The sequence below is a fragment of the Phyllobates terribilis genome, unplaced genomic scaffold (genome assembly GCF_046119375.1).
Source record: "Phyllobates terribilis strain yellow unplaced genomic scaffold, ASM4611937v1 Scaffold_222__1_contigs__length_3263388, whole genome shotgun sequence".
Classification (NCBI taxonomy): Eukaryota; Metazoa; Chordata; class Amphibia; order Anura; family Dendrobatidae; genus Phyllobates; species Phyllobates terribilis.
Window position 1 is genome coordinate 913,587 of NW_027362982.1, and position 14,127 is coordinate 927,713.

Genomic DNA, 14,127 nt, shown 5'->3' on the forward strand with positions numbered 1-14,127 from the left:
CCTTGTCCTTTCAATACTTGGTCATTTTTTCAATAAGGATGGTGTGAGATACTTTGTCAAATACTTTGCTGAAGTCAAGATATACTATATCTACAGCATTTCTGTTAGGCGTCGGGTGTTTGCTGGATTTGAAATGGGTTCAGAACCATCAGTGGATTCTGTAGTCTCCCATTCTGGTCCAGCCAGGGCTGATGGTGCTCAGCATCATCATCAGTCCCAACGCCTAGCTGGTGCACGAGATATACAGGTTGTCTCTTTGGTCTTTGTTCCTAGCAACATGAAGGATAGGTTGCGGAGGGAAACAGGGCTGCTAAAGCTTAAGTCCAGGATTCTCTGCACCGAGCATGCCCGTGACATGGTGGACCGTGATTGGTGGTTTGGGAGTCAGCTGATCCGGTGACCTGGCGCCACCTGATTGGTTGCGGGTGACGTCACCAATAGTGCGATGGTGGGCAGGGCTTAATCTTTAAATAGCCCGCCCACAGATATGGCGGCGCGCTCTGATCATTGAGCTGTGATGGTGTTGTGTGGACGCTTGGTCTTTTGGGCTCCACGTGTGCTTTAGTTTCTGGCAGGCAGGTTTAGTGGAAATAGGCAGGCTTAGATGAAATAGGCAGGTAGCTTCATCTGACAGTCTGGCTCCGACAAAGGGGTCACCATACACCCCGAGCAGTCTGCAGACACCCTATTCCCAGCACCGCCTGTAAGCCACGTGGAGAGATTCTCCTCAGTCCGGTAGCACGCAGGCTGGGAGCACGTATTCGCCGACGTGAGTCACACACGCATCCTAGCGTCTGCTGTGTAGTCCCTGTGCAGTTAACAGGGCTACAGATATATTATTTATCGCACATCTCTCGTGCTGTTAACGAAGATAGTGCGAATCCCTATTCCCGTTCCGGTGTGCAGTAACACGGAAGGGATTGTTATTTAAGTTGGTTGTTTTACCTTCTCACCCGGAAGGTGTTTGGCCGCAGTCCACCAGGCTGCATCGCGGACCCCGTGTACGGTTGCTTTCCATTATTTAATAAAAGTTGTTTGCAACCGTCCCCTTAATAATTTCCCTGATCCACCCAGTCAGTGATTCTGTCATAGAAGGAAATTAAGTTAGTCTGACATGACTTGTTAGTTACAAACCCATGCTGACTCTGGTTAATCACTTCATTCTTATCCAGGTACTTACATACATGTTGTTTAATAATTTGTTCAAAGATCTTTCCTGGTATAGAAGTCAGACTCACCGGCCTATAGTTCCCTGGGTCCACTTTCTTCCCCTTTTTGAAGATAGGAACAACATTTGCTCTTCTCCAGTCTTCTGGGACTTCTCCTGTTCTCCAAGAATTTTCAAAGATTATGGAGAGTGGTTCTAAAATTTCTTCTACGATCTCCTTCAGTACTCTGGGGTTTAATTCATCTGGACCTGGAGACTTGAACTCATTTATGTTAGCTAAATATTCCCTCACAATCTTTCTGTTTACAGATAACCTGGATTCTTTAATTCCTTTAATAGGACAGTGAAGATCAGTTGATGTTCCATTTTCTTTCTGAGAGAAAACAGATGCAAAATAGGAATTAAAAAGTTCGGCCTTCTCAACATCCTTTCTTACCATTTCACCATTTTCATCCTGTAAAAATCCTATAGCATCTTTGACTTTTCTTTTACTTTTGACATACCCCCAAAATCCTTTTTTATTGCTTTTGACATCTCTTGCAAGCCTTAATTCATTGTCAGCTTTAGCTGACCTGATACGTGCCCTGCAGGATCTGCAGACTGCATTATAATCTTCTTTAGATATGACTCCTTCTTTCCATTTGATAAACATTTCTTTCTTTCTTTTTAGCATGTGTTTAAGTGCTGTGTTCATCCATCCTGGTTTCCTTAAATGCTTCCCATTCTTCCTACTTTTCGGGATTGTTAACGATTGTGCTTTGAGAATCTCATTTTTAAAAAATTTCCCATCCTTCCTGGACATTTTTGTCCTTAAGGACATCCAGCCATTGGATCCCTCCTATTCTCTTTCTGAGTCTCTTAAAATCTGCCTATCTAAAATCTAACCTTGAAGTTTGAGTCTTCACATGTCTTCCTCCTCTAGCTATCCAAAATTCTATAATAGCATGATCGCTGCCTCCTAGGGTCACAGCCACTTTTATCTCCTCAACCATTTCCTCCCTGTTTATAAGGATTAGATCCAAAGTAGCAGATCCCCTTGTTTTCTCCCCTACCTTTTGGAAGATAAAGTTGTCAGCAAGAGAGGATAAGAATTTGCTTGACCTGTTAGTTTACTTGAGAGAGATTCCCAACAAATGTCTGGATAGTTGAAATCTCCCATGACCACTACGTCATATTTTTTGGAGAACTTGGTCATTTGATACATAAAGAGTTCATCCATATCTTCAGCTTGCCCAGGTGGCCTGTAGTAAATGCCTACAATGGTGTCCTTTCCGTTGTTCTCTCCTTGTATTCTGACCCAAACACTTTCCACAGAACTCGAAGTCTCTGCTTCAATCTCTCTGCAGATATACGCTTTTCTAACATACAATGCAACACCTCCTCCTCGTTTATCAAGTCTGCTTCTTGCAAATAAGTTGTATCCTTTTAGCCTTGCATTCCAATCATGTGTATCGTCCCACCAAGTTTCAGTGATTCCAATGACATCATATTTCTTTTCCTGCGTTAGTAGTTCCAATTCTCCTTGTTTCTTGCCCATGCTTTGTGCATTTGTATAAAAACATTTTAGTTTGTGATTGGTTTCTCTTCCTCCCATATTTTTATTACTTAGATTTTTTTGTCTTTGTTCTTCCTTTCCACTTCCAATAGCAGAGATCTCAATAGTATTTGTCAGCTGTATGGCTTTTTCTGGCCTTTTGCTTCCCTTCCCATATTGTTCTAGATTAAAGCTCTCTTGATGAGTGTAGCAAGGCGACTTCCAAATACATGTTTTCCAGTCTTCGTAAGGGGCATCCCATCTCTAGCAAGTAGTCCATCATATAGGTAATTTATTCCATGATTCAGAAATCCAAATCCTTGTTGACAGCACCATCGAACTAGCCAGTTGTTTACCTTTAGAATCTTATTCCACCTCATTGCTCCATGGCCATCCACTGGGAGGATGGATGAGAAGACCACCTGCGCTCCCAATTCTTTCACTTTCTTGCCTAAGTCTTCAAAGTCACTGCAGATGGTTTCCAGGTCCTTTCTTGCAGGGTCATTTGTTCCCACATGTATTAGCAGGAATGGGTAGTGATCTGTAGGTCTGAAAAGTCTTGGTATCCAGTCAGACACATCTTTAATTTTTGCTCCTGGAAGACAGCACATTTCTCTTGAGGTTATGTCTGGTCTGCAGATAGCGGCCTCTGTTCCTCTCAACAGGGAATCCCCCATGACCACCACTCTCCGTTTTTTCTTCACAACATTTTCTTTCTCTATCCAGGAGGATTCTGAGGGCTTACAAGTTTATTCATTGTGGGCAAAGTCTTATCTTGCTGTATTTCTTCATGGTTCTCCTGTGTGAGAGCCTGGTACTGGTTCCTGAGCAGTATGGGTGCTGACTGCCTCTCGATACTCCTGCTTCTCTGGGTCACATGCTTCCATTCCTCTGTTTCATCAGGTGCAGTTCGAATTTCTTCTCTTCCTGTATCATGAAGAGATAATTCTCCTCTGTCTTAAGAACTCTTCACCTTCCTTAATGATTTTCAAGGTAGTTAACCTCTCTTCTAGATTTTGCAACTTTTCCTCCAACAGGGACACAAGCTTGCATTTCTGGCATGTGAAGTTTGGCTTTTCCCTGGCAAGTATGTGAACATGTATCAGGATATGCAGCTCACCAAATGGCTCCTGGACTCTTCCATGTTCTTATTGTTAATGTGTTATGAAAACAGTGAAAAACGCTCCAAAATTCGGTTTACCGATATCCTCCTTTCAGCTCCAACGGCCAAAATCCAGTGTTCTTTGAGCTCGCGGAGACTCTTCACTTATCCCAAAATGCAGTGGGAATATGCAAATTATCTCCTCAGGACTCCTCCCCTGGTTTCATCTGTCAATGTAAATATAGGGTGCTTCCACGTTACTGATAGCACAAGGGCACTGGAAAAGTGAAATAACTCCTCGCCCCCAAAAGAAATATAGCAAATTCTGTGCTCCGAAATTTTAATGCTAGCCCCCCTTTCCCACCCCACCCCCGCCCTCCAGAGTTCCAGTGTGTGCCTACATCAGATTTACCATCCACATGTTTGTCAGGGGTATAACTTACAAAATGGGGTCACTTGAGTGCGGGTATTCTGCTCTTTTAGCATTTAGGGTCTCTGTATATGGAGTCCGCAAACTATTCTAGGAAAACCTATACTCCAGCAGTCAAAAAGCGCTCCGTCCTTCCCGAGTGTCGCCGTGTGGCTAAGCAGTACTGTACAGCCACATATGAGGTATTGCCACATTCAGCAGAAATTGTGGGCCACATTTTAGGGGCCAGTTTTATCCATTAACCCCATTTAAAATGTAAAATCTGGGGCTAAAACAAAATATTTGAGATAAAAATGTAATTATTTTTTCTTCACTGCCCAATGGTATAAAATTCTGTGACACACCCATGGTGTTAATATGATCATTGCACACCTAGAAGAGTTCACTGAGAGGTGTACTTTGTAAAATGGGGTCCTCAGGCTGTTATGGCACCTTAGGGGTTCTCCCAGTGTATGATGGCACCTGATGCAGATCACGTAAGAGAGGGAGCCCTCTCCCTCCTCAAGCCTTCTAAATGCTGTTATTTCTATGGATAACGACATTTAAGGGGTTAAAAAGCTGGGAATGGTGAGGGCAATGCTCCTGACAGTGACAGCCGAGGCTCTGCTATCACTTAAGCCAAGCTCCTGACGATGATGGTGAGGGCACAGCCCCTGAGCCCCGCGCAATCGTCATGATGTTACTGTATGTCAGTGGTCGGGAATCCCTTCCCGATCAGGACGTATAGGTATGTCAAAGGTCATGAAGGAGTTACAATTTTAGCAGCAATTTTTCATATTTCCAAGGAAATTTAAAATAAACTGCATTTTTATGGACCTATTCACTTTTGAAGTGACTTTGAAGGGCCTTTTATTGTAACCCCCTAAAAATCACCCCAATTTAAAGAATGGAGGTTTCAAAGCATACAAGAAGTTTGCTATTCCTTGAGGTGCTTTGCATTAATGAAAATAGAAGAAAAAAAATTAATAATTCCATTTAGCCAAATTCCATTCAGCTAAAATGTTACTTCAGCCCTAATTTTTAGACTGCACAATTTATTACGCAATTTCTCCTGAATGCAGCATTACTCCTTGTATAGCAGACACTAATATTGTATAGCTACTGTACGGTTTGGTACTCACTCGGCTGCGGCTGAGGTAGGCACAGGAAGCATTTTCATTGAAATCCAGGCTAGTTTATTCAGACAGCATAAACTGCTCAGGTAGCAAAACAAAAACACCCTTTTCCGGCACAAAGTGGAAATACAAAGTAAAATGTCCATACAATGTTGCGGGTTCGCCCGCTCAGGTCAGTTTCCAATCCTTAGGTCTTTAGCACAGACCAGCATCCTGGAGATCCACACATCTCCAGACACAGAATGACACAATTGGTCTCCATTTTATTTACCAAACCACGCCCCTGGGTTGGGGAGATGTGAGCAGCCATTCCCACCCATCTCTTATGACTGCTCGTAAAAGCGGCCCTCATACGACCTATTAACCCTTTCAGTACTATATGTGCTGGAGCATGCTTTTCTGGGTTTACATCACCGAAGCTAACAACCTCGAGGACCTGTCCGGTGGCCATCTTACATACCCTCCTCTGCCCAAAGCTGGCGGGCTTGGCTATCAATAAGCAAAAAAGCTCAAAATTCGAAAATCACGATACACATGAAGATTAGAAGAAGAATAATCAGTTCTGAGAAGGAAATGCATTAAGCATAACACTGTGTGTGTGTGTATGTATGTATGCATGCATATGTATGTATATATGTATATATATACATACATACATACACTACCTAGTCAGGATGCATGTTTAAAAAGGACTGTATAGATCAATCGGTAACTAAAACACAGAAAACCAATGATATAGAAACAAAAAGAAGACCAGAGTATGCTAAAATATAACAAATTTTAATGGATCAAGCTAAAATACGAATAGGGGTGGGAACAAAGCAACCAGGAGAAAGCGCTGAACAACATGTGTTTCCCACATGCAAATGTACAGTACAAATCAATGGAATATATACCATTGCCACTAGAATACATATATATACATACAGTGGGAATGGAAAGTATTCAGACCCCTTTAAATTTTTCACTCTTTGTTTCATTGCAGCCATTTGATAAATTCTAAAAAGTTCATTTTTTTCTCATTAAAGTACACTCTGCATCCTATCTTGACTGGAAAAAAAACAGAAATCTAGAAATTTTTGCAAATTTATTAAAAAAGAAAAACTGAAATATCACATGGTCATAAATATTCAGCCCCTTTGCTCAGTATTGAGTAGAAGCACCCTTTTAAACTAGTACAGCCATGAGTCTTCTTGGGTATGAAGCAACAAGTTTTTCACACCTGGATTTGAGGATCCTCTGCCATTCTTCCTTGCAGTTCCTGTCCAGTTCCGACAGGTTGGATGGTGAACGTTGGTGGACAGCCATTTTCAGGTCTCTCCAGAGATGCTCAATTAGGTTTAGGTCAGGGCTCTGGCTGGACCAGTCAAGAATGGTCACAGAGTTGTTGTGAAGCCACTCCTTTGTCATTATAGCTGTGTGCTTAGGGTCATTGTCTTGTTCGAAGGTGAACCTTCGGCCAAGTCTGAGGTCCAGAGCACTCTGGAAGAGGTTTTCACCCAGGATATCTCTGTACTTGGCCGCATTCATTTTTCCTTCAATTGCAACCAGTCGTCATGTCCCTGCAGCTGAAAAACACCCCCATAGCATGATGCTGCCACCACCATGTTTCACTGTTGGGATTGTATTGGGTAGGTGATGAGCAGTGCCTGGTTTTCTCCACACATACCGCTTAGAATTATCATCAAAAAGATCTATCTTCATCTCATCAGACCAGAGAATCTTATTTCTCATAGTCTGGGAGTCCTTCATGTGTTTTTGAGCAAACTCTATGCGGACTTTCATTTGTCTTGCACTGAGGAGAGGATTCCGTCAGGCCACTCTGCCATAAAGGCCTGACTGGTGGAGGGCTGCAGTGATAGATGACTTTGTGAAACTTTCTCCCATCTCCCTACTGCATCTCTGGAGCTCAGTCACAGTGATTTTGGGGTTCTTCTTTACCTCTCTCACCATGGCTCTTCTCCCACGATTGCTCTGTTTGACTGGATGGCCAGGTCTAGGAAGACTTCTGGTGGTCCCAAACTTCTTCCATTTAAGAGCCACTGTGCTCTTAGGAACCTTGAGTAATGCAGAAATTATTTTGTAACCTTGGCCAGATCTGTGCCTTGCCACAATTCTGTCTCTGAGCTCCTTGGGCAGTTTCTTTGAGCTCATGGTTTTCGTTTGGTCTGACATGCATTGTGAGCTGTGAGGTCTTATACAGACAGGTGTGTGCCTTTTCAAATCAAGTCCTATCAGTTTAATTAAACACAGCTGGACTCCAATGAAGGAGTAGAACCATCTCAAGGAGGATCACAAGGAAATGGAAAGCATTTGACTTAAATATGAGTGTCTGAGCAAAGGGTCTGAATACATATGATAAAGTGATATTTCAGTTTTTCTTTTTTAATACATTTGCAAAAATTTCTACATTTGTTTTTTTTTTTCAGTCAAGATGGGGTGCAGAGTGTACTTTAATGAGAAAAAAAAATGAACTTTTTAGAATTTACCAAATGACTGCAATGAAACAAAGAGCGAAAAATTTGAAGGGGTCTGAATACTTTCCATACCCATTATGTATATGTGTGTATGTATGTATGTATATATATATATATACCGTATATTCCGGCGTATAAGACGACCTGGTGTATAAGACGACCCCCCTACTTTCCTGTTAAAATATAGAGTTTAGGATATATTCACCGTATAAGACTACCCCTTTTCCAACGCATACCAAACACCGGTAAAAATTAAAAAAAAACAGATTTGAATTTAACATGGTCCTTTTTTAATTTAAATTCTTATGACATGCAGGTATATAGCAGGAAAACTGTCACTCATAAACATATTAAAATAGGGGGGACCCCACGTCATTTTTTGGGGGGGTCCCCCATTCTAATAGCTAGTAAAGGCTAGGTATTCAGCTGGGGGCTGATATTAGTAGCCTGGGAAGCTCCGTGGGTATTACCCCCTTCCCAGACTTCAAACATCTGCCCCAGCCGTCTGCTTAACCTCCGCTAGAGACTATAATGATGGTGGATCCCACGCCAATTTTCTTTTTAAAAAATCCTTTATTTTAACACTAAATGACAATTGAGGGGTTAATAAAGATGCAGTCCCTAAATTATTAATTTTGTAATTAATTTTTCCCAAAAATGTTGACGTGGGGCTTCGCCATATTTTTGTGTCCAGCCAGGTACAGCAGGCAGGAACGGGCTGCCCCCAACCACCAGCTGCCTATTTGTACCTGGCCGGACACAACAATATAGGGAAGCCCTTTTTTTTTTAATTATTTCATGAAATAATAAAAAAAAAAAATACGTGGGGCTTCGCCCTATTTTTGTGTCCAGCCAGGTACAACTAGGCAGCTGGGGGCTGGAATCTGCAGCGCAGGGAGGCCCAAGCTTTCTGGGCCCCCCCTGCTGCAAATTGCAGTCCGCAGCCACCCCGGAAAATGGCGCGTTCATAGAAGCGCCATCTTCTGGCGCTGTACCCAACTCATCCAGGGCCCTGGTGCGGTGGCTCACTGGGTAATAAAGGGGTTAGGGCCAGCTTGGCATTATCAGCTGGCCCTAAGCCCGAAATTCATGGGGTCACGCCAATATTAGACATGACCGCCATGAATTTCTAGTAAAGTAATTAAAAAAAACACAACACCCAGAATAAAGTCCTTTAATTGAAATAAAGACACAATTTTTTAATGTTCTAAATTAAACCATACTTACCATCACACCCATTCCAGCTGAAGCCAACGATCTCCTGCAATAAAAGTAAAATAATAAAGCAACATCATCCTTACCTCTCCATGGTTCCCAGGACCGGTCCAGCTCTGCTACATTCACATGACAGGCTGCACCGCAGCAGAACGCTGCCGTTCAGCTTGCCATGCGGCAGACACTGAGAAGCGCAGGCATACTTGTGCTCCTCAGTGTCTGACTGTGACGGCATCCAGATGAGCCGAGATCATGTCCAATGAACTCGGCTCACCTCATGCACGTCACTGACAGCGTGGGAAAATTCTCCTGCTCCCCGCATGCGCAGTAGAAGTTTCCCACGCTGTCAGTGACGGACGTCCAGGAGGTGAGCTGAGTTCATTGTCGGCTCATCTGGATGCCGTCACAGTCAGACACTGAGGAGCGCAAGCATGCCTGCCCTTCTCAGTGTCTGCGGGATGACAGGCTGGATGGCAGCGTTCTGCTGCGGTCCAGCCTGTCATCTCGATGTAGCAGAGCTGGAGCGGTCCTGGGAACCATGGAAAGGTAAGGATGAGGTTGCTTTATTATTTTTCTTTTATTGCAGGAGATCGTTGGCTTCAGCTGGAATGGGCGTGACGGTAAGTATGGTTTAATTTAGAACAATAAAGAATTGTGTGTTTATTTCAATTAAAGGACTTTATTCTGGGTGTTTGTGTTTTTTTTAACTTTGACTATGGGGTTAGTAATGGGGGTGTCTTATAGACGCCTCTCCATTACTAACCTGGGCTTGATGTCAGCTGGCATTATAAGCTGACATCAACCCCAGCCCTATTACCCCCTGCCACCGCACCAGGGCAGCGTGGAAGAGCGAGGCTAAGTGCCAGAATTGGCGCATCCTATGGATGCGCCATTTCTGGGGCGGCTGACGGCTGGTGTTTCTAGCCTGGGAGGGGGCCAATATTCATGGCTCCCTTCCTGGGCTATTAATATCAGCCCCCAGCTGTCTGCCTAGCCTTTGCTAGCTATTAAATTAGGGGGGACCCCACGTCATTTTTTGGGGGGGGTTCCCCATTTTAATAGCTAGTAAAGACTAGGTATTCAGCTGGGGGCTGATATTAGTAGCCTGGGAAGCTCTGTGGGTATTACCCCCTTCCCAGGCTTCAAACATCTGCCCCAGTCGTCTGCTTAACCTCCGCTAGAGCCTAAAATTAAGGGGAACCCCACGCCAATTTTTTTAATAATAAATCCTTTATTTTAATACTAAATGACAAGTACAGTAATCAACACTGTCACTGTACTTCATATATATGTGACTGACATGTTTCTATCTATCTAATCTATGTGTGAAGCTCTATTCTTTCTATTCTAAATTGTCGGGTGCCGGCTTATGCCGCTGCTGAATTGCCGGCTTTTCATATATTGTCACAGAAGCGATGCGAACTTCCCAGCTCCGGACACAGCGCAGCGCTTCTGTGACAAGTGAAAGCTGTCGGCACAGAAGCCCTGCGCTGTGTCCGGAGCTGGGAATACGCAGCGATGTGTCAGTTTCAGCACAGAAGCGCTGACTGTCTGGACGTACCGCCGCCGTATTTTAACTCCCTCCACCTTATATTAACTCCGACATGGCAGGGATACGGCCACGGCAGCTTATTAACACCCCCAGAGTATCCCCGCATGTCAATTTCTGAAAGTTCAAAAGCATTACCGGCGTATAAGACGACCCCAGACTAGACAGAAGATTTTTCAGTCTTCAAAAGTCGTCTTATACGCCGGAATATACGGTATATATATATATATATATATATATATATATATATATATAATACACATATAAATAAAACAATAAGAAACCAGGTGTATATCAATACAGACTATATGTATTAGATATGGGGAAAACATATGTACTACCTCTATCAGGGTGTAAATAAATATTGTGCAAAAGAACCACAGGATGCAAGAGAGGGGCAATGATGGAAATAGCTCCTGACGTATAAACTATTCCATAATAATAAACCAATATAGGCGGGTATAGAATAGTCTATAAACCTGTGTATGAGTCTGGAGTAGAGGGGGCATACAGTGCAGCGTCTCCACCCCGACACGCTATCAAGCAGTGGACCCTCGACAGAGCGTCAGCATTGCCATGCAGTTTCCCGGGCCTATGCTCTGCATGGAAGCTAAAATCCTGAAGGGCTAGGGACCATCTGGTCACTCCGGCATCGTTCCCCTTCTTGTCCCTCATCCACCTTAGTGGGGCATGGTCTGACACTAGCCTGAACTTCCTGCCTAAGAGGTAGTATCTTGAAGTGTCCAACACCCACTTGATGGCCTTTTCCACTATGGAGTAATTCTTCCCACAGGATGTCACATTCTGACTTAAATACATTATGGGATGCTCTTCCCCGTTCACTTCTTGTGATAGGACAGCACCCAGCCCGACATCTGACATGTCTGTCTGGACCACAAACTTATTTGAGAAATCCGGTGCCACCATAACTGTCTGTTTACACAGAGCTACCTTCAGTTCCGCGAAGGCAGTCTCAGCTTCTGGAGATTACTTAGCTATAACCGACTTTGTCCCTGTAAGGAGGTCTGTCAAAGGGGCCGCTATCATGACGAAATTAGGGATGAACCGGCGGTAATAGCCCACGATGCCTAGGAACGCTTTGACCTGTTTCCCTGAGAGGGGTAGTGGCCAACTCTTCTTGATCACGTCGACTTTATTTGCGGCTTTATTTCACCTCTCCCTACGACATAACCCAAGTATTTGGTTTCTTCAATGCCCATGGCACATTTCTTCAGGTTTATAGAAAACCCTGCCTTCTTTAAAGAATCAAGTATCGCCTGGACTTTGCTCAGATGGCTTCCCCAATCCTGGCTATAGATCACGATGTCATCCAAGTAGGCTGCTGCATACTTCTTGTGGGGAGCTAGAATCAAGTCCATGGTCCTCTGGAAGGTAGCCAGGGCTTCTTGCAACCCAAACGACATCCTTGTGTACTAGAATCAACCATCTGGCGTTGAGAAGACCGTCTTCTCCTTGGCATCTTGGGACATGGGTATTTGCCAATTCCTTTAGCGAGGTCAAGGGTGATAATATACCTGGCTGGCCCCAACCTTTCAAACAGTGCATCTACACTGGGCATTGGGTAGGTGTCAAACTTCAAGACTTTGTTGAGTTTCCTATAGTCATTGCAAAACTGCCATTCTCTATCTGGCTTTGGCACTAAGACTATGGGACTGGACCAGCCACTCCTGGACTCCTCAATGACTCCCATGCTCAGCATCCGCTTCACCTCTTTTGCAATCACCTCTCGGTGGGCTTTGGGAATCCTATACGGCTTCATATTTACTTAGACATGATGACCCGGAAGAAACTCATGCTCTATGATCCGAATACACCCTGGTAGTTCTGAGAACAGGTCTCAGTTCCGCTGTAGCAACTCTCGGCACTGTGGCTTCTGGGCATGTGACAGCGACTCTGCCAGCTTGACTTCCTCCACGTGGGCTTTGGTCTTCGCCACCAAACAGGAGCTTCCACAAACTCCCTATGTCGCCATGGCTTGATCAGGTTGACGTGGTACACCTGGTAGGGCTTCCTTTTCCCTGGTTAGTGGACTCTATAGTTGACATTGCCAAGCTTTTCAAGAACTTCATAGGGGCCCTGCCACTTGGTCAGGAATTTGCTCTCCACCGTAGGCACTAGTACCCAATTTCCAAGGTGGAAGTGTCTCACCCTCGCCGATCTTTAGTACACACTTGACTGTGCCTCTTGTGCTTTGAGGAGGTGTTCTTTCACAATAGGCATCGCCTCAGCAATCCTCTCTTGCATCTGGGCCACATGTTCGATTACATTCCTGTAGGGTGTAGACCCCGCCTCCCAAGTCTCCTTTGCTACATCCAGGAGTCCAAGGGGCTGTCAGCTATATAACAGCTCAAATGGGGAGAAGCCAGTAGAGGCCTGTGGGACTTCTCTAATAGAAAACAGAAGGTACGGCAGTAGACAGTCCCAGCCCCGGCCGTCTTTCTCTACGACCTTCTTCAACATGGCCTTCAAGGTTTTATTAAACCTCTTCACTAAGCCGTCTGTCTGGGGGTGGTAGACTGAGGTCCTGAGTTGTGTGATTTGCAGGATTTTTCACAACTCCCTCATCCCCCTTGACATAAATGGGGTCCCTTGGTCCGTTAGGATCTCCTTAGGCAACCCCATTCTAGAAAAGATGTGGACTAGCTCCTGGACTATGCACTTGGCAGAGGAGTTTTGTGGTGGTACAGCCTCCGGGTAACAGGTAGCGTTGTCCAGTACCACCAAGATATACTGATGTGCTCTGGCGGACTTGACCAGGGGTCCCACTAGATCCATGGTGATGCGGACCTCAATGACAGGTAGTGGCACTAAAGGGCTACGGAAGTGAGCCACAGGGGAGGTCAACTGATAGGTGTGACAGGACCTACAGTAATTCACAATCTCTCGGTGACAACTGGGCCAGTAGACCCTCTGGAAGATTCTTTCCTGGGCTTTTTCTACCTCCAGATGACCACCTAAGACATGTGCATTGGCCATATCTAACACCCTGCGTCTGTACGGCCCTGGCACTAGTAACTGATCGATTACCTCTCTTCTGAGCTTCGTGACCTGACATAGTAACTCCCCAATTCCAGCAAAGTACGGATATCAGGTATCAGCCATAGACTCTTGAGCAACACCATTCAGAACAGTGACATTATTAAACACACCTTTTAGAGTTCAGTCCCTGAGCTGGGCGATTCCAAAGTTTCCCCACCTCCAGCTCAGGGATGCTGCTTCATCCTCACCCCCAACAAGCACATGAAAGGGAAAACTGTCGGTTGCGGCCTGCGACGAGGTTTCTTTAGGAGCGACCTGGTTGTGGTCTGGACAACCCGGCTTCCTCCCTTTCTCCCACAAGTCCCAAAACAAGGCAAAGTCCTGCCCTATTATAACAGGGTGCAACAGGTCCTTGACTACGCCCACCACCAGGACCACAGGGTAGTCCTTAGCGTCTCGATGGATACAGCAGATGTCCACTTTTTTCTGCAGAATCAGACGATGAGGAATTATGACCCTCACTAGGGTTACCAAACT